Source organism: Xenopus laevis, chromosome 8S (genome assembly GCF_017654675.1).
Source record: "Xenopus laevis strain J_2021 chromosome 8S, Xenopus_laevis_v10.1, whole genome shotgun sequence".
Lineage (NCBI taxonomy): Eukaryota > Metazoa > Chordata > Amphibia > Anura > Pipidae > Xenopus > Xenopus laevis.
The window spans coordinates 100,196,659-100,216,665 of NC_054386.1; the positions used below are offsets into that span (position 1 = coordinate 100,196,659).

At 43.2% G+C, this 20,007-nt stretch overlaps 1 protein-coding gene across 1 annotated transcript in view; it reads left to right on the forward strand.

Annotated features, from left to right (window-relative positions):
• Positions 1-332: 332 nt before the first annotated feature.
• Positions 333-20,007, forward strand: part of tagln2.S (transgelin 2 S homeolog) — a gene marked incomplete at its 5' end in the record, with an annotated part of 31,646 nt that continues 11,971 nt past the window's right edge. Inside the window, 1 exon segment of the mRNA NM_001087314.1 lies at positions 333-377.

A 20,007-nucleotide genomic window follows, 5' to 3' on the forward strand; every position in this document is an offset into this window, starting at 1 on the left:
GCTAATTCCATGTATATTATCTCTTCCCCACCCAGATCCAGCAACCCCTGTGCATAGTTATCTAAAAAAAATTTTTTTTTTGAACTTTCTATTTTATTTAAAGCAATGCATATCACCCACCAAGATTTTGTGATTATTTTAGGAAACGTATTATATTCGTCTGATATTCAGCAGAAAGTCAGAACGTGAGAGCAGTGAAATCACAGGAACAATTTCTTTGCCTTTTTTTTCTCTGTGTGTCCACCCACACCCACTTGTGTTTGATTAAAGCTGACATCATCCTTCTCTCTGTGGGGCAGGGCTGAGCCAGAGAAACACTCAGAGCCCAGTGAGGAATCAGTGAGTCCTGTGCAGCCTGGGACGTGTGTGTAGTAAAGGTAAGTGTCTCTCTTATTATAGACTTTGCTACAAGAGATATTGATTTGGAGACATTCTCAGCGAATCACAATACATCTTCATTTAGACTGTCTCTCATTAACTGGCAATTTAGTATGACATTTAGTGACTTACTTCCAATTGTTTCTACTAACTGGTGTAAGTGATAGATATTTGCCCTGACTCTATCCTTAAGCTTCATGAACCCTGTTTGTTTCTAAAGGTTAATTTTGGGGTTAAAAGTGGTATTTTAGAAATGGGTGTTTTGTGTTTTTTTCCGGATCCCCTTATTTGCAAGGAAGGTGTGCGTGAGAATGAGAATTGCTCAATACCAAATGGCAGCCACAATGATATGTTTGTTACTATCCCAGTATTACACAGTCTTACTGCTACTGGAATGTGACTAAATCAGGGCAACTGCAAAGCCGTAACTGCTAGCGGCGTGGCACAGCTGTGTTTGAATGGCACCTATATATATATTATGTTATTCTCACATTTATTTCCATTAGAAAGTCCTTGTTGTGTGCACAGGACATTCCTCCTCTGTATATTTGTATTTAAACGCTGGAGCTGCCATATTGCTTCCCTTAGTGCAGAACATTTCTTATACCTGTGTCTTCACGTTAGCAAGCTGTGCGGTAGCTCCCGATAATGAGCTGATATGTATGTATACAGCTTTCTAAATATTTAAAGCTTATTTTGTGCAGAGCACGTTGCTGGATGCATTCACATGAACGGGGGGCTGCCATACTGCTTGCACTAGTAAATCCAAAGATCAATAAATCTGAGTGTGACACTCACATGCTCAGTGGGCTCTGATTGGCTGTTGAGAAGCTAAGCTTAGGGCTCGTCATTAATTATCCAGCAGAAAATGAGCTTCCCTGGCTGTAATATAAGCTGATGCTACAGGTTTGCTGATTATTCAATTCTGATGCTAATTGCACTGGTTTCTGTGCTGCCATGTAGTAATTATGTGTATTAATTACTAATCAGCCTTATATTGTGACATTTCTATTCTATGTGTACTGTATATTGTGAGTGGGTCCCTAAGCTCAGTAAGTGACAGCAGCACAGAGCATGTGCAGTGAATCAGCAGAAAAGAAGATGGGGAGCTACTGGGGCATCTTTGGAGACACAGATCTTTACTGCTAAAGGGCTGTGGTTGCCTTGGGCTGGTACTGAAGCACAAAACATCATGTACAACATTTCTACCTACTTCTTTAGTTCACCTTCAAGTCAACTTTCAGTATGTTACAGAATGATCCTTTATAAGCAATTGGTATTCATTATTTATTTTTTATAGGTTTTTTAAATTATTTGCTTTTTTTTCTGACTCTTTCTAACTTTGAAAAGGGGGTCACCGACCCCCTCTAAAAGTAGATGCTCTATAAGGCTACAAATGTATTGTTATTGCTCCTTTTTTTTTCCTCGTCTTTCTATTAAGACCTCTCCTATTCTTATTCCAATCTATTTAAATCAATGTATGGTTGCTAGCGTAATTTGGACCCTAGCAACCAGATGGCTGAAATTGCAAATCAGAGAGCTGCTGAATAAAAATTAACTCAAAAACCACAAATAATAAAAAAATAAAAACCAATTGCAAATTGTCTCAGAATATCCCTCTCTACATCATACTAAGAGTTAATTTAAAGGTGAACCAAACCCATTGTCAAGAGTGGTGCCGTTTTAAGCAAATGGTTAATTTTCAGAAAAGCAATAGAGTTTAAGTGCCCCATGGAGGCATGAAAGGTGTACGGCTTTTCTGTACTATCTATTGGAGCTGCAAATATGTAATAAATAATTAAGCAGCAGAATTAGACTGTGGTCCAGTTACTGAGGCTCCTGCTTGATATGGTACAGGCAATGCTCAGACTCAGTTATGCCTCAGGCCTAGTGAAAATAGTGTATTATTTGGTGCTTGGTGTAGAGAAACCGTATCAGCGGGTGCAGATGGAAATAACTTGGCTCCAGATAATAATCCCTTAATGGGAAGGAAACAATAAAGGACGGGGAAGGCAAAGCTGATAACAAGGTTGGCACAAAACCCTCTAATCTGATGCCAAGTTATAAGGGTGGAACCTTATCCATATGTCACTATATAGGAAATATTCCCTATTTATAAGTAAGGGGCACTTTCTACTTATTCCCCATATGTCTTACTGAACAATACTTTTTATTTTTATAACAGTATCCAGTAGGAGCAGCCACAATACTTACACAGCAAGGCCTTCCTGCTGAATTGTGCTTAGTACAGGGAATACCTATACTGCCATAGTTTTATGGGATCTCTCTGTACAGACTATGAGCAAACTTAGGGGACTGTTCCTGCTGAATTGTGCTTAGTACAGGGAATACCTATACTGCCATAGTTTTATGGGATCTCTCTGTACAGACTGAGCAAACTTAGGGGACTGTTCCTGCTGAATTGTGCTTAGTACAGGGAATACCTATGTTGCCATAGTTTTATGGGATCTCTCTGTACAGACTATGAGCAAACTTAGGGGACTGTTCCTGCTGAATTGTGCTTAGTACAGGGAATACCTATGCTGCCATAGTTTTATGGGATCTCTCTGTACAGACTATAAGCAAACTTAGGGGCTGTTCCTGCTGAATTGTGCTTAGTACAGGGGAATACCTATGCTGCCATAGTTTTATGGGATCTCTCTGTACAGACTATGAGCAAACTTAGGGGCTGTTCCTGCTGAATTGTGCTTAGTACAGGGGAATACCTATGCTGCCATAGTTTTATGGGATCTCTCTGTACAGACTATGAGCAAACTTAGGGGACTGTTCCTGCTGAATTGTAATCGGTACAATGCTTAATTTCTTTGCCTAAGGGCTGACCACAGCTGTAGGCCTATAACAAGTATCAGGATGAAGTCACACCTATGTTAGAATCAAAGAGTCCAATGAACGACCCTGAGTTGCTTTTGTTTTATAGTGAACGATACAAACCATGTGCGCCCGCCAGTAAAATATTTATTACGGAAAGTTTAAAAAAATAAACATTATATAAAGTTTTACAGTATGCGGGGGAGTTGGGGGCGAGTGGGTGGGATAAATCATGTCCTCCATGTGTGGTCTTCAGGCTATAAAGTTCAGCAACGTCTGCTTCTCTTCTGCAAGTCTAACATTCCTGCAGGGGTCTGATTGGTCTATTAGGAGACCAGTAGATCTTCCAGTGGTCCCAGTGGGCCTCTAGTCTAATAACCATCATAGTTCTCCTGCCTTGGACCTCCTGCCCAATATCAGTGTGGTGGCCACTTGATCAGTAAGCAGGGTGCACCCCTGTCCATTCATAGCATGGTTTGCTCCTGGCCAACCACAGCAATGATGTGTTGTTGTTATTATTATGTCCAAACAAGGGGGATTCAAAAGCAGTAGAGGCAAGATAAGAGGAATAGATGCCTGGCAAACCTTTGCCCATATGTGGGTAGGACAGCCAACTGGGAGGGCCTCATACAGTTGCCAACTGGAGTCAACCTTTGATGGTCCATGTATGGCCACTATTATTAGAGAAATGGAGGCTTGATTAAAATGATATAGAAGAGAAGAAAGAAGGCAGGATAAACCTAAGTGTGAAATGCGTGGGCACAAAAAGCAATTCTCAAGTATAAGGGAGCATTAAAAGGCTTTTATACTGGCCTTACTCCCAATAATGCTACGAGACATTTGGGGATAAATTATCCCCTCACCTGCCAAGACTGATTTTAGGATTCACAAGCCCATCTGATGAGTATGAAGACTGCGGCGGAATGCGTGGGCACCGGAGTCCATTACCAGACAGCAGGACAATTAAGTGGTTTTGATGTCTAGAAAGTAACGTTCCGTCTGTAGGTAGAATCCTGTTTTTTTCATACTCAATCTGTTTAGGATTTGGGGCTGAAGGTTTTATGAAGAGTGGAGAGAAAAGCCATTAGGACAGGCATGCTGGGCAGCCTTGTGCAATCACCACAGGAATTTCTTCTCTGCTCTTAGGTTTCCTCCTCCCTCAAGGCTGTGTTTTCTTGACGCAGACCAATTTATCAAACTGGATTTTACAACAGGGGCACATTCCTAAATTTGGAGAGTGGCCAAAGAGGAAGCCTATACAGACATTCATATAGGTTCTCTTGGTTGCTGCTTGCACTTTCATTTAAACAGGCAGCCCTCTTTATGGGCACGGAGTGTATATAAGGGGCACTGCTGAGGGACCAGTATTTAGGTATAATAGGGCTAGATGGTGGCAGTAGGACAAAATCAAGACAACATAGAGACGGCGCATATGATGGTGACAGCAGGTCAGGAAGAGGACAGTACAACAAGATGTGGACAGGAGGGCAGGGAAAGAGAGTACGGTAAGAAGGAGACAGTAGGACAAGATGGGGACAGTAGGACAAGATGGGGACAGTAGGACAAGATGGGGACAGTAGGGCAAGATGGAGACAGGAGGGCAATTTAGGGACAGTAGGACATGACTGAGACAGTAGGATAAGATAGAGACCAGAGGGCAATTTGGTGACCGTAGGAGAACATACTGTATAAACAGAAGGGTAAGATAGTGAAAGTAGAGCAAGATGGTGACACTAACAATAACACAACTTGTGGCCCCCTGATTTGTTCATAATAGCAGTAACCGCCCACTTAAGCTGTTCTAATTCGGTCTCCAAGCCCTAGTGGGCCCCGCTATAAATAATGGGATCCTAGGCTGGGACTTTGAAGTCTTTGTTTAATCCAGTTCTGATGCACAGTGAGAGTCCAGTGTATCGGCCCCAAGTTGTTGCTTAACATTTCAGAATTGGGAGGCTGAAAAATCCAATAGGTCACTCCTCTCCCAAAGGGTCTGCATGGACCCTTATGTTATCAGATTGTTGGCCAAGGGACCTGATGATCAGATAAGACCAATTTGACCCACCACTTGGATGATCCCTTTGTTCAGAGACCTCAAAGACCTCCTTAGCCAGTGTCCCTCTTGGCATGTAACAATATTACAGTTGTACATACTCCTATTGGTTACATTGGGCCCCTAGGAGGATGCAGCCCTGCAGTTTGTAAACTACTGGGTAAGGAATTAGTTACAGGCAGATGCTTCAATGGCTTCTAGGACCATACTTCATGTCTGCCTCCCAGCAGGCCCAGGTAATTTCTATTATTACATGAGAACATTAATAGAGCATTAATGGCTTTGCAGCCTGTTGGCTAATAGTCAAAGTCCGGGCCCTGAGCCAGGGAGTTACTGATCTCTCTACTTGGCAACTGGCAAAAGGAAATCTTCATTCAAGGTTTCTAAATGCACAAATGCACTTTTAACTTCCTGTTCATATCCTGCAACAGGAAACTACAGGAAGTGGCCTTGGTAGAGCTACAGACCCCCATGAACATATGCGCAATTCATTTTGCTTCTTCTGTCGCCGTGTAGAACCATCGGCCATGATATTTGTCAGGCCTGTATTTTAGCAAAGCATTTCTTTATAAAGCTTAACAAATTTTGTTTCCGCAGTGGCCCTTTAAGAAGAAGCCATGAGAAATTTAAAGGGACACTGACAAGCAGGGCCGCCATTAGAAATCACGGGGCCCCGTACAACAAAATTTTTGGGGCCCCCTGGGCCCCGCCCACACTGACGACCAAGCTCCACCCCATATTCCGCCCACTCCACATCGCAGTTAAAAGACCACACAGACATCAGCGCTAAAAAAGTAACCCCCCCCCCCCACACAAGTTGTAAAAAGCTATTGATGGTCAGGGCCCCCTTATAAAAAATTGGGGCCCCAAAAAAAAAAAAAATTAAAAAAAAACTAAAAAATAAACAAACATTGGTGGCAGGGGCCCCCTTATAAGTTAAAAACAAATTGGGGCCCCAAAAAAAAAATTGAAAAAATTTTTATTTTTTTTTGAAAAAAAAAAACATTGGTGGCATCGGCCCCCTTACAAGTTAAAAACAAATTGGGGCCCCAAAAAAAAATTTGAGAAAAAATTTTTTTGAAAAAAAAAAAAAACATTGGCGGCAGGGGCCCCCTTATAAGTTAAAAACAAATTGGGGCCCCAAAAAAAAATTTGAAAAAATTAATTTTTTTTTGAAAAAAACCAAAAAAAACTGGTGGCAGGGGCCCCCTTACAAGTTAAAAAAATTTGGGGCCACCAAAAAGAAAATTAATTTTTTTTTAAAAAAAACAAAACAAAAAAATACAATGGTGGCAAGGGGCCCCTTACGAGTTAAAAAAAAAATTGGGGCCCCAAAAAAAAAGTTTTAAAAAAAAGATTGGTGGCAGGGGCCTATAGAATATTAAAATAATACATTGGTGGCCAGGGGATTAAAAAAAAAAAAAAACACAAACTGGTGTTCAGTAGAATTGAACTCATGGCTTCAGTACTTCAACTTCGCCTCCTTTCGTGACTTCGGGTCTTTTCACCGCTTCAGGACTTCGGCTTCGGCTGTTTTCGTGACTTCGGGTCTTTGCGCTGCTTCAGGACTTCGGCTTTTTCCGTGACTTCGGGTCTTTTCGGCGCATCGGCTTCGGCTTTTCGGCACTTCCGCATTCTGCACGCAAGAGGCAAGACGTACGGCTCGGGCGCTCGTAAGGGGGGCCCGGATCTTCAAGAAATGCAGCGCTGCCGGGCCCCCCTTCATGCCCGGGCCCGGTACGCTTGTCCCCGCTGTCCCCCCCTGATGGCGGCCCTGCTGACAAGCCTTTTGAAAATGTAGCAGTTCCATCAGCATATGGAGACTTTTTATAAGGTGCCATATTATTGGGGCTATAGTCCTCTGATTATCCAAGTGGGAGTAAGTCCATAGTAACTGTAGCAGCACAAGGCCGCAGACATTGTTCTCTATGGGAGCACACGGCACATGTGCCTTTAAAGGGATCCTGTCATGGGAAAACCATGTTTTTTTTCCAAAATGCATCAGTTAATAGTGCTACTCCAGCAGAATTCTGCACTGAAATCCATTTCTCAAAAGAGCAAACAGATTTTTTTATATTCAATTTTGAAATATGATATGGGGTTAGACATTTTGTAAATTTCCCAGCTGCCCCTGGTCATGTGACTTGTGCCTGCACTTTAGGAGAGAAATGCTTTCTGGCAGGCTGCTGTTTTTCCTTCTCAATATAACTGAATGTGTCTCAGTGGGACCTGGATTTTACTATTGAGTGCTGTTCTTAGATCTACCAGGCAGCTGTTATCTTGTGTTAGGGAGCTGCTATCTGGTTACCTTCCCATTGTTCTTTTGTTTGGCTGCTGGGGGGGAGGGGGTGATATCACTCCAATTTGCAGTACAGCAGTAAAGAGTGACTGAAGTTTATCAGAGCACAAGTCACATGACTTGGGGCAGCTGGGAAATTGACAATATGTTTTGCCCCATGTCAGATTTCAAAATTAAATATAAAAAAAATCAGTTTGCTCTTTTGAGAAATGGATTTCAGTGCAGAATTCTGCTGGAGCAGCACTATTAACTGATGTGTTTTGAGAAAAAATGTTTTTCCCATGACAGTATCCCTTTAAGTACTTCTTCTGTATTTCTGAAGAATAAAAATGCAGTTCCCGGTTCCTAGGGGAATGACACTGCACAATTCTCAAACCCCAGTCCGTATGCCTTTAAGAAAACAAATGAATGACTAAGAATTCTGTTTTGGCCTGTTGCAGAAATCGACGGCGCTTAAAGGGTTTTTTCCCCCATAAAAAAAAAAAGCTTCATTGCAGAGCCGCATTCGTGGCAGGATTATAAAGCCGACTGTGAGCGTCTCATGTACAGGATAATGGAGAGGCTTGAGTTGTGTTTATTTACATTGGCCCAGGTTGTGTAAGATTGCACGAAAGATGAATAACACAATCACAAAAGAAATCGAATACGAAGAGAAAAAGAAAAATTCCAAAGATTTTTTTTTTTTTTCCTTCTTGGACGGACACACCCCATCCCAGGGAAAAGTTTTAGTTTTATCTGCCAACTGCTGGAAAGGTGGCACTGGGAGTGTGTAAATGTACAGAAACCCCCAATCACTGGCTGCAAAAGTGTCAGCTCTGTTTCACTGCTCACTATGGCTAGTGCTGTGCCGAGAGCTTGGGGCACAAACAGCTGAATGAAATGGGGACGAAAACATATCCTGAGTCACATAAGGGATAATGTACCCCCTACTGTAAATGATAAGGATATTAGAAGTCACTGCGGGGTTGTTCTGTGACCATATAAAGGCACAAGGCTGCAGGCTGAGTTATACAGGGAACTCTGAGTATCACTCATGTATTATAAGGGATAATGTACCCCCTACTGTAAATGATAAGGATATTAGAAGTCACTGCGGGGTTGTTCTGTGACCATATAAAGGCACAAGGCTGCAGGCTGAGTTATACAGGGAACTCTGAGTATCACTCATGTATTATAAGGGATAATGTACCCCCTACTGTAAATGATAAGGATATTAGAAGTCACTGAGGGGTTGTTCTGTGACCATATAAAGACACAAGGCTGCAGGCTGAGTTATACAGGGAACTCTGAGTATCACTCATGTATTATAAGGGATAATGTACCCCCTACTGTAAATGATAAGGATATTAGAAGTCACTGAGGGGTTGTTCTGTGACCATATAAAGGCACAAGGCTGCAGGCTGAGTTATACAGGGAACTCTGAGTATCACTCATGTATTATAAGGGATAATGTACCCCCTACTGTAAATGATAAGGATATTAGAAGTCACTGAGGGGTTGTTCTGTGACCATATAAAGGCACAAGGCTGCAGGCTGAGTTATACAGGGAACTCTGAGTATCACTCATGTATTATAAGGGATAATGTACCCCCTACTGTAAATGATAAGGATATTAGAAGTTACTGAGGGGTTGTTCTGTGACCATATAAAGGCACAAGGCTGCAGGCTGAGTTATACAGGGAACTCTGAGTATCACTCATGTATTATAAGGGATAATGTACCCCCTACTGTAAATGATAAGGATACAGAGGGTACAATATTTATTATATAAAAACATAAATGCGACTTTGGACCAGGTGAGCAGGATACAGTATTCATTAGCAATATGAGACTGTTACTAAAGTTAATTATGATTTGTGAATTAGAGAATTCTGGGCAGATATAGAAAAAGTGATGCGTGTTATTATGTATTGAATTTTGCCTTTGCTTGAGCCTCCGATAATAACACCAAAAAGCCTTTAATAAGGATTATTATTCAGTCATTAGGGAACAGGTAGGATCAGTTGGCTGGGATTTCTGCCAAAGGACCTGGAGGAGCTCGGAACAATGTGCAGCTGTTGAATAGCCAATCGGCACGCAGCTAATTTCAAATGGCGGGGTGCTGATGTCGCAGGCGGGGTGCTGATGTCGCAGGCGGGGTGCTGATGTCGCAGACGTGGTGCTGATGTCGCAGGCGGGGTGCTGATGTCGCAGGCGGGGTGCTGATGTCGCAGGCGGGGTGCTGATGTCGCAGGCGGGGTGCTGATGTCGCAGGCGGGGTGCTGATGTCGCAGGCGGGGTGCTGATGTCGCAGGCGGGGTGCTGATGTCGCAGGCGGGGTGCTGATGTCGCAGGCGGGGTGCTGATGTCGCAGGCGGGGTGCTGATGTCGCAGGCGGGGTGCTGATGTCGCAGGCGGGGTGCTGATGTCGCAGGCGGGGTGCTGATGTCACAGACCACTCAGAGGCTGCAGCCAAGGGTTTTAGTGGAGTCGGGGATTTCTGGATTCTCTTTTATTGTCCTGTGCCAGCGACCTGTTTGGAACCATTAAATTCACCTACGAACATGAAAAGCAGAACAGTCTTTTCCCAGACCTTTATTAGACACAGGGGGGCCTGGAAAGATTAATGAGCCAATAAATCTCATTTCAATTGTGTAATGTATTGGCTTTGCCCGTTACTTTTTGGGCATAAAACACCCTTTCTACCAAATCTGGATTAACCCAGAATTCACAAGTTGCTTTATATGAAAGAGCTGAAAATGTATTTCAGGGGGTTATAATGTTTGATGGAGGCATTTATTTCATGTACAGAATGCTCAGGACCTGAGGCTTTCTGGATAACGGGTCTTTCCATAATTTGGATCTTCATACCTTAAGTCTACTAAAACATGTAAACATTAAATAAACCCAATAGGCTGGTTTTGCTTCCAATAAGGATTAATTATATCTTAGTTGGGATCAAGTACTGTTTTATTATTACAGAGATAATAAATATTTAATATAATATAATTATTTAATTATAATGGAGTCTATGGGAGACGGCCTTTCCATAATTTGGAACTTTCTGGATAACGAATCCCATAACTGTACTTCCCTTCTGTAATATTGAATTGGAGGAAACAGCAGGAGCCGTAACTCTGCGGGTCCAGACTCAGATGTTGCTTATGAGCTTTGAACATACAATTTCCATGTGATCTCGTTCTTCACTGTTGGTTATAAAAACAATAGAGATCACCAGGGAGGGACAAGGATTCCCTAGGAGAGACAACGTAAAACAATTATCACCCCCTGGACAGTAGAAGTAGTAGGAAAGTTATTATCATAACTAGAATCCAAGCGAATAGCTCCGGGGAAATTATCTTTGTTCATGTTCTCCAGCAACACTGAATAGGGGATAATGTTTCGGTTCTTTACACCAATGCAGCATATGGAGAAGCCTATAACCAGTTAGAATTAGAGCCTGTATTGTTACCCTATGGAGTGGGACCCAGAAATAGGGCCCTAAGATGCTCTCTCTTTGAATATCTGACATTATTATTCACCACTATATGTCTGCTGTGCTTTTATCTATGATCCACCCCCCTGCCGGGCAAATGCATCTTCTACCCCACTCTAAAACCGCCCCAGGCTACCAGCTATTGGACCTTCCCAGGCTACCAGCTATAGGACCTTTCCAGGCTACCAGCTATAGGACCTTTCCAGGCTACCAGCTATAGGACCTCTCCGGGCTACCAGCTATAGGACCTTTCCAGGCTACCAGCTATAGGACCTTTCCAGGCTACCAGCTATAGGACCTTTCCAGGCTACCAGCTATAGGACCTTTCCAGGCTACCAGCTATAGGACCTTTCCATGCTACCAGCTATAGGACCTTTCCAGGCTACCAGCTATAGGACCTTTCCAGGCTACCAGCTATTGGACCTTTCCAGGCTACCAGCTATTGGACCTTTCCAGGCTACCAGCTATTGGACCTTTCCAGGCTACCAGCTATTGGACCTTTCCAGGCTACCAGCTATTGGACCTTTCCAGGCTACCAGCTATTGGACCTTTCCAGGCTACCAGCTATTGGACCTTTCCAGGCTACCAGCTATTGGACCTTTCCAGGCTACCAGCTATTGGACCTTTCCAGGCTACCAGCTATTGGACCTTCCCAGGCTACCAGCTATTGGACCTCCCCAGGCTACCAGCTATTGGACCTCCCCAGGCTACCAGCTATTGGACCTCCCCAGGCTACCAGCTATTGGACCTCCCCAGGCTACCAGCTATTGGACCTCCCCAGGCTACCAGCTATTGGACCTCCCCAGGCTACCAGCTATTGGACCTCCCCAGGCTACCAGCTATTGGACCTCCCCAGGCTACCAGCTATTGGACCTCCCCAGGCTACCAGCTATTGGACCTCTCCAGGCTACCAGCTATTGGACCTCTCCAGGCTACCAGCTATTGGACCTCCCCAGGCTACCAGCTATTGGACCTCTCCAGGCTACCAGACAAAGGAAGCTTTGGTAATGGAAAATTAACAATTTAATTAGTGTTCCAGCTCAGTCAGTGGATTAGAAAAGGCCTAAAGCCATTTATAAAGGAGGGGTTGGTGCTTCTCAATCATCCTGTGCCCTAAAGGCTGATTATACAGTATAACTTATCATGGAGATGACCATGGCTGAAGAAGATGCCCCCCCCAATGGACCTTTCCATGGTGCAGCTTCATGGAGCGCCTGTGGGTGGGATGGAACATGTTGCTCAACGTGAGATGATCTCATTACTTGCTCACACCCATCACAATCCCATTATGATTTAATAACATGAAGTCATTGTTTGCTGTTACTCCATGTATTCGCTGTAGGTGTTCCTCCCGCCTATCAGCCCATTGTTATCCTGCCCTATATTTCAAGTTTTAATGTTGTTTATTGTTTGGAATTGGTCGGAACCCAAGCAAAGCAGCGCCAACTCTAACGCCATGCCCATTAGCACAATGACTTGCTATGAGGTTAAGGTGGCATAATGAGAAATAAAAAGCATAAGGACAAACCTTTGACTGCGCCAATGTGACTTTTTTTTTACATTCCTCCTATTGTAATTGCTCTTTGGCTGCGCCTGGACAAAAATACAGCAGGGTACATTTCACCTGAACATTCTCCCGGTGAAATAAGCGAAGTAGCTCTCCTTCATCAATGGCAAACGCCCCACATAGAGAGTACAATGTCCCTGGCTCAGCCCATGAACAGTCTGGATTCTGCTTGCACCGAAGCAATAAGAGTGTCTTGGTGGTTAAGCAGTGAAGCAGTTGGAACTGGATCACCCCTACACATACTGTAACTTTTAGCCAATCAGTCTAACACAATTAGAACGTACATACCAACCAGTAGCACAGAAGTAGCTACTTCAGGGTATTAGAACATTCACTGAGCTAGACCTAGAACAAATCTGAAGCCTCACAGGGCATTAGAACTTTCACAGAGCTAAACCCAGAACCAACCTGTAGACCCTCAGGCATTAGAACTGTCACAGAGCTAGATCAAGAACCAACCAGTAGCCCCTCAGGGTATTAGAACTGTCACAGAGCTAGATCCAGAACCAACCAGTAGCCCCTCAGGATATTAGAACTGTCACAGAGCTAGATCCAGAACCAACCAGTAGCCCCTCAGGATATTAGAACTGTCACAGAGCTAGATCCAGAACCAACTAGTAGCCCCTCAGGATATTAGAACTGTCACAGAGCTAGATCCAGAACCAACCAGTAGCCCCTCAGGATATTAGAACTGTCACAGAGCTAGATCCAGAACCAACTAGTAGCCCCTCAGGATATTAGAACTGTCACAGAGCTAGATCCAGAACCAACCAGTAGCCCCTCAGGGTATTAGAACATTCACTGAGCTAGACCCAGAACCAACCAGTAGATGCTTAGGGAATTAGAACCTTCATAGAGCTACGTAGATCAATCAGTCAAGAAAGAATAAATGGATGAACAGAGATTTCTAGGAGAGACCTTTAAGTCTCACTAAACTATAACCCCTCTAGAATAGATATTCCCTGTCTGCAGAAGATGCGGCAGCAGTTACAGCTGTGCTCTAACAATAGACCAGTCCCCTAAATGCCGGTATCTCTTTCTTCTCACATAAGCATCATGTACACAGCACCATCCTCTGAGTAAATAAAGGCCTAATCCTGTGTTTGCAATGCAAATAATGATGTTTGCTCCCAACAGCAAACAATGGGATGATGCTCTCTTGCTTAGAACAACCTGGAAATTGGCATGTGAAGAAAGGAACGCATAACCGCTGATGAATAAATAGAACAAACTTTGTAGTGCTAACACTCTTGCCTCTAAACTAGACTTTCAGGGGTAGGTGGATATGCTCAGATGAGCATCATTGACCCAATGGTAAGCATCTTGGAGTATGGACTATTAATATCAGTTACTGACTTTGACTGAAGTTGGTTGATGAGGCTGCACAGCCAATATCATGGTGCCCTCAACTACTCCTGCTCGATGGCCAAGGGATATTGGCACTTCAATGGGCTCCAGGTAAAGTCCCATACAGGGGTCTCGGCTCACAGTTCTATTGTTGAGCTAAAATTCCATGGTTCCAAAAATGTTGTTTATGAAGAACATAAATTAGTGAAGCATTACATACAACAGCAATCAGGCCGTACTGCCAGGGGAACAATCTTTCTCTTGTGCAACTCATTTCCTGCTGTAACTTATTTGATAAGATCCTCCTGGTTTCGAAAGTGAACAAATACGACAACGCAATCTCCCCGGGCCTGTCATAAAGGCAAGACGTAAAATAAACTCTCCCCAGGCCTGTAGGAAAAGCATGGCATGAACCTGCATTCTAGTCTCCTGGGGGTTGTAGGAAAAGCAGGGCTTTCAATATTCTCATTTACAGCAGGGAGTGCAATAGTCTCGCCCCAGACCTGTAATAAAAAGTGCTATAAACTTCTAGCATTGTGCGTATGGGAAATGTGAAGGCTGCAATGAGTTCTTCTAGATAAAAGCAACTGTCATCTTGCATGCAAAGGTATACGTCAGGCACCATTCTCACTCATTACATACAAACATGTTTAGGGTCAATAGGACCCCCCCCTTTACATGATTCTCACAGGGGACAGTGGAAGGTCGTTTCATTCAATATGCCCAAATCTGAAGACTATAATATTGCCCCTCGGCCCTGCCGCTACTGGAGACAGCCCTGTTGATGGACGATGGAATTTATAGTCTAGGAAAGGTGCTTGCCAGTTATTTCTTCACTGGTGTTGTTGGACTTCCAGGCTAAGGACTTCTTGCTGTACAGGTATTGGACCTATTATCCGGAATCATCAGGACCTGGGGCTTTCCGGATAACGGGTCTTTCCGTAATTTGGATCTTCACACCATAAGACTACTAGAAAATCATGTAAACATTAAATAAACCCAATAGGCTGGTTTTACTTCCAATAAGGATTAATTATATCTTAGTTGGGATCAAGTACAACCAACTGTTTTCTTAATACAGAGAAAAAGGAAATCATTTTTAAAATTTTGGATTAGTTGATTATAATGGAGTCTATGGGAGACAGCCTTTCCGTAATTCGGAACTTTCTGGATAACGGGTTTCCGGATAACGGATCCCATACCTGTACCTGGTTATTGTACATGTGCTAAATTGGCTGCAAATCCTTCTATTATAACTTCCACTGGTTTGTTTATATTTTCTGCCTGTTTCCTATATGGTAGCACCCAGCAGCCCCATAAAGCTGGCCGTAGACTCAAAGATCCGCTCGTTTGGCGACACCGACAAACGAGCGGATCTTAACCCCGATATGCCACTAATGGCATGGCTATATCGGGGGTAATTCGGACGTACGGCCGAACCATCGAATTACAATGCGCCAAGGGGCTCCGACAGGTCGGTCGGTTAAAAATCAAACCTTCCCGATCGACATCGTGGCCAGATAATGATTGGGAAGACCCGTCGGAAGCCCCCATACACGGGCAGATAAGCTGTCAAATTGGTCCAAACGACTGATATCGGCAGCTTTATCTGCCCGTGTATGGCCACCTTTAGACTTAAGTTATTACACCTGTTAGTATAAGCTAATGCTTTGTTGAATTACTTCTTCGGAGCACCCAGTATATGGGTGCCTCCTGTGTTTCCTCTTATATTGGTGAAATCCCCTGCAGAGGAGGGCTCAGTAGACCCTGGTAATGGTGGGATAGTCAACAGCTTCTTGCTAACCTTTATTGTCATGCTGCTTGCCTTTATACTGGATGGCTGCTCATCTGGGCAAATATTCTAAGTTCGAGGAACTTCTCCTTCTAACTGCTGCCAATATGGTGCCAAACCACAAAGCTTTTGCTCCACAGGGTCAGTGTAGAGTGTCAGTAGATTTAGGGAAGACAAATCCTAAAAGGGGCCATATATGAGCAGATTTGATGAGCACCTCTGATGGGCCCATTGACATCTGGCCAAAAATCATCCCCCTGATCTGGAAAATTAAATTTTCCCATCAGATGGGAACCAAATCACCCCTAGGGTCAACGATCATATTAAAGCTAGATATTGTCCACCTTAGGTGGGCATTGGGCAACCTTAAAGTTTATGTCCACCATGAACCTTTTCCAGTGGACAAGATTAAATACAATGCTATACAGTCTGATGTAGCAACAGCCACAAAGGTTCTGTTGTCTTGTATGTGAAAAATACCTTTTGTGAGAAATCCCTGCTGCTGAATAAATGCAAATAAGGAAACATACTGTATGCCCAAATTAAACAATGTCCTAATTTATTTCTGCCAGGGTAAGAAAAAATATATAAAAATGACCATTAATTGCTGGAGGGTGTATTCTCCTTGGAACACTTTTCTAGTAGCTCCACATTGTCCTTCACAGAACATCTAATACATAAACATCTCACCGTGCACACACATATATATCGTGTTAGGAAATATATGAACTGCTATTATGTACAGTTCCTCACAATTTCCACAATTGCTAGTGAGGCAATCTGGAACTTCTCCAAAAGTAATGAATACTCTCAAATGTGGAGACAAAGAATTTCCCAGAAAGTGACCCGTTGCTTCTGCACAGAGAAAGCATCTGGGCCTCTTGCCAACTCAACAGCAAGACGTTTATTGTGTAAAGCAGTAGCATTTAGGGTCTTCAAAGGCTGATTTTGTGGGTCTGTAACATTTGGGTTCCTCAGGCACATTGTGGGGGTTCATCACGGGATGATTGTGTGGGGCAGTAATATTTGTGTTCTTCAGGAGCTGATTTTGCCTTTTGTTAAAATTCTGGTTCTATTGGGGTTGATTGTGTGTAAGCAATATTTGGGTTCTTTAGGGGTTGGTTGGATGGGTTGGTAACATTTAGATTTTTCAGCTACATGTGGTTCAGTTGCATTTTGGTTTTTCAGGTTGTGACTGTATGAGTCTCTAACATGAGGGTTCTTCAGGTTCTGACTGTATGATACTCTAACATGAGGGTTCTTCAGGGTCAGGTGGTACATATCAATAAATGATTTGGTCTTCAAGGGCTGTGTCATTCAGTAACATATGGGTTCAACAACAGCTGAATGCTTCATGGGGCAGTTTGTGTGGGTCAGTAAAATCTGGTTCTTTAGGGCTTATTGGGTCAGTAACATTTAGCTTAAGGTACAACTGGATTTTATCAAGCAGGTTAGTAACGTGGGCGCTTTGTGTGGGTCAATAACTCTTTGGTTCTTCATGAGATGATTGTTTGGGTCACTAACATTTGTGTTCGCCTGGGGCTGATTGTATGCGTTGGTAACATTTTGATTCTGTAGGGTCTCATTATCTCTCAGTCTTCTAATCCTTTATAGTGGCTATAGATAAAATTAAACCTTTGATTTGGACTGAAAACTATCGAACTAATAGCAAATGTATCTGCTTGAAACCCATCCAATTTCCAAGAAGGGACATCAGCAGATGACATTTTCAGTTCGGCCATAATGCGACACAGGCCAATGTGATGAGAAGTTTAGAGACCTCTTACAATTTGATCATTGTCTGATTTGTTTTGGGAACACAGATTCTGTAAGATCAACATCGTGGGCCCAGATTTTGGCAGGCTAGTTTCCCAGAATTGCTCAGATCTGCACAATAGGATTAGGGCTCTCTGATCAGGAAGTGACGGGTCTACACAAAAGACAACTGCACAGTGGTGTGTTTTAGAATATTTACATTAAATTCGGTATATTTGATCTGCGCAGTAAAAATGAATGGCTCGGTCACCTTAAAACAAAGGGGGCCTGGGGCTTCAGATATCCACCCAAAGTTACGATAAGATTGGGAAGTGTTATCAGAAGATAAATGAATCCCTGGGCAGCTGAAAGCCACATAATATGCAATATAATCTGACTACTGCAGGCAAGAAAGTGATTTATTTGGGTTATCTGTCCCCATGATCTGCGTAGCAGGACTCCTCAGGGAAGAGACAGAAAAAAGAGAATTTTTTTCCCAAAAAAGGTAAAAAGTCTGAACGAACCCTCGCTGCCCCGTGTAATCCATGGGATTTGAAGCAGATCTGACTATTAAGCCTTGTCACACGGAGTTTATAAAATGCTATGTGTCCGGCTCAATGCTAATCCTGTCTCGTTCCCCCTTGTACTCCCTTAATACTCCACTGTAAATTGGCTTTGGCTATAAAAACAAAAGCAAGTACATTAAAGTACAGATGGTATATTATTTGTAACTGCTGTGTATACACAAGGAAGCAATAGAAATTGATACACATGGTGGCCATACATGATCTGTGGTTATCCAACCGATCAACCCAAATGGCGTGAACAAGAGGGTCTGAATACAATTGTAGGATCTATATATCTCTTACTTCCAGATCTGCTGATGCTTCAACCTGGCCATAGCTCTTTTGATATTGGCAGCTAATCTGGCCATTCTTGACCTAATGACCAACCTATGTAGAAATTTGTGCCCAGAGGACTTGTATCCAGGTCAGTGACACAAGGTGTAGAGCATTGTCAGGTCAAGGCAACCCTGTACTAAGAAGGGGATTTTCCATAGTCCGTGTGTCTGAATGACGTTGAAGGTAGGGCGTGAGTGGTGCTGGTATTTGTATTCACATTCCAAGGGTCAACTTTGGACTAAAAAAAGATGGTGTTCTGCTGACAAGTTTCTTATGAGCTGAATGGCCTATATTCAGATGCACTGGTAGATCAAGCAACGAAACACATTGCTGTGTAAAAGCAGTATTGGCCTTGGGAGTTGTATTAATTCAACTGATTCAGAATGTTGGCCAACCTGCACCTTTTTGGCCTACAACATATAGCTAAAAATCTTCTAGCCATTGGTTTGAATTGTGGCTCTGCCTGTATTACATGGACCTTTTGTTCCCATTGGTGCAGCTAAATGTGGTGTAATTAACTCAAGGTTTGTATTAAGAAGATGTTCAACTGTCCCTTTAATAAGCCACCATGTTCTGGCACCACCTTGGCAGTTCTCGGTAGAGATTCCTTGAGCTGATTTCTTGAGCACATCAAATCCATCTGTCTCCGGCTGAACAGCTGTGGTTGTGCCTGGTAGCAGGCAGTAGCGTGGGGCCCAGCTTGGGACTTAATGATGGAAATGGGGCTGACTGAGAATTGACGTCTCTGGGAGTAATCTATTCCTTGTATTGTCCCCCGGGAAACATAGGTTTTTCCATTAATAAAGGCTCAACGAGACAGAAGTTCCTTGCTCTGGGCCTTAACTATACTGTGATACAGTGAGTAATTGGAAGCAGTAGTAAAAACGCAAAGATTTTAAGTTGGAATATAAACAGATCGCCCATATGATATGTTGCCCGGGCCCAGCATAGGGTTCTAACTATTAATTATGGTCCATCATAGTCCATGCTACTGCTAGCCAAATGATGCCAAGCACTCCCATCCCCTCTTTTTGTTACAAGAAAGAAAAGCTCCTATACAAGCTCCTGTACTATATGTAAATCTGATTTGACACCATTTCCCCTAAGCCATTTAAGGGATACTCTGGTTTTGGACCACCTCTGGCTGATCTAATCTTTGGCTCACAGTTTATTGATCGTATCAAACAAGGGCCAATGTAGACCCATTAGGGGAGGACTGCATTAATTGTCCAATGTGGTTCGACAGGAACTGGCTAGATGTCTGGTCAATCCCTTGCAGATATTTAAGCTGCTGACTAAACTGGTCCTAAGCTAATGTTAGCATGTGTATTAGCCATGAATATCCTGGTCAAGCTTTTCTGGAATGATTACACAGAGTTCTGTCCTTCGGTAAGGAAAATGGTCGAACCACAAGGCAGCATTCTGTAGGCCTTTCTCATTTGCCAGAGCCTGAAGCCGCTTTCCATGAGAAGAAGCTTTTCATTGCCATATACCTAAAGATGGCCATACACGGGCAAATTAAATCGATATTTGTCCTTTAGACGGCAGTTTATTTGCCCATGTGTGGGGGATTCCGACTGGTCCCACCAAAAATCGGCCTGATATCATTCGGG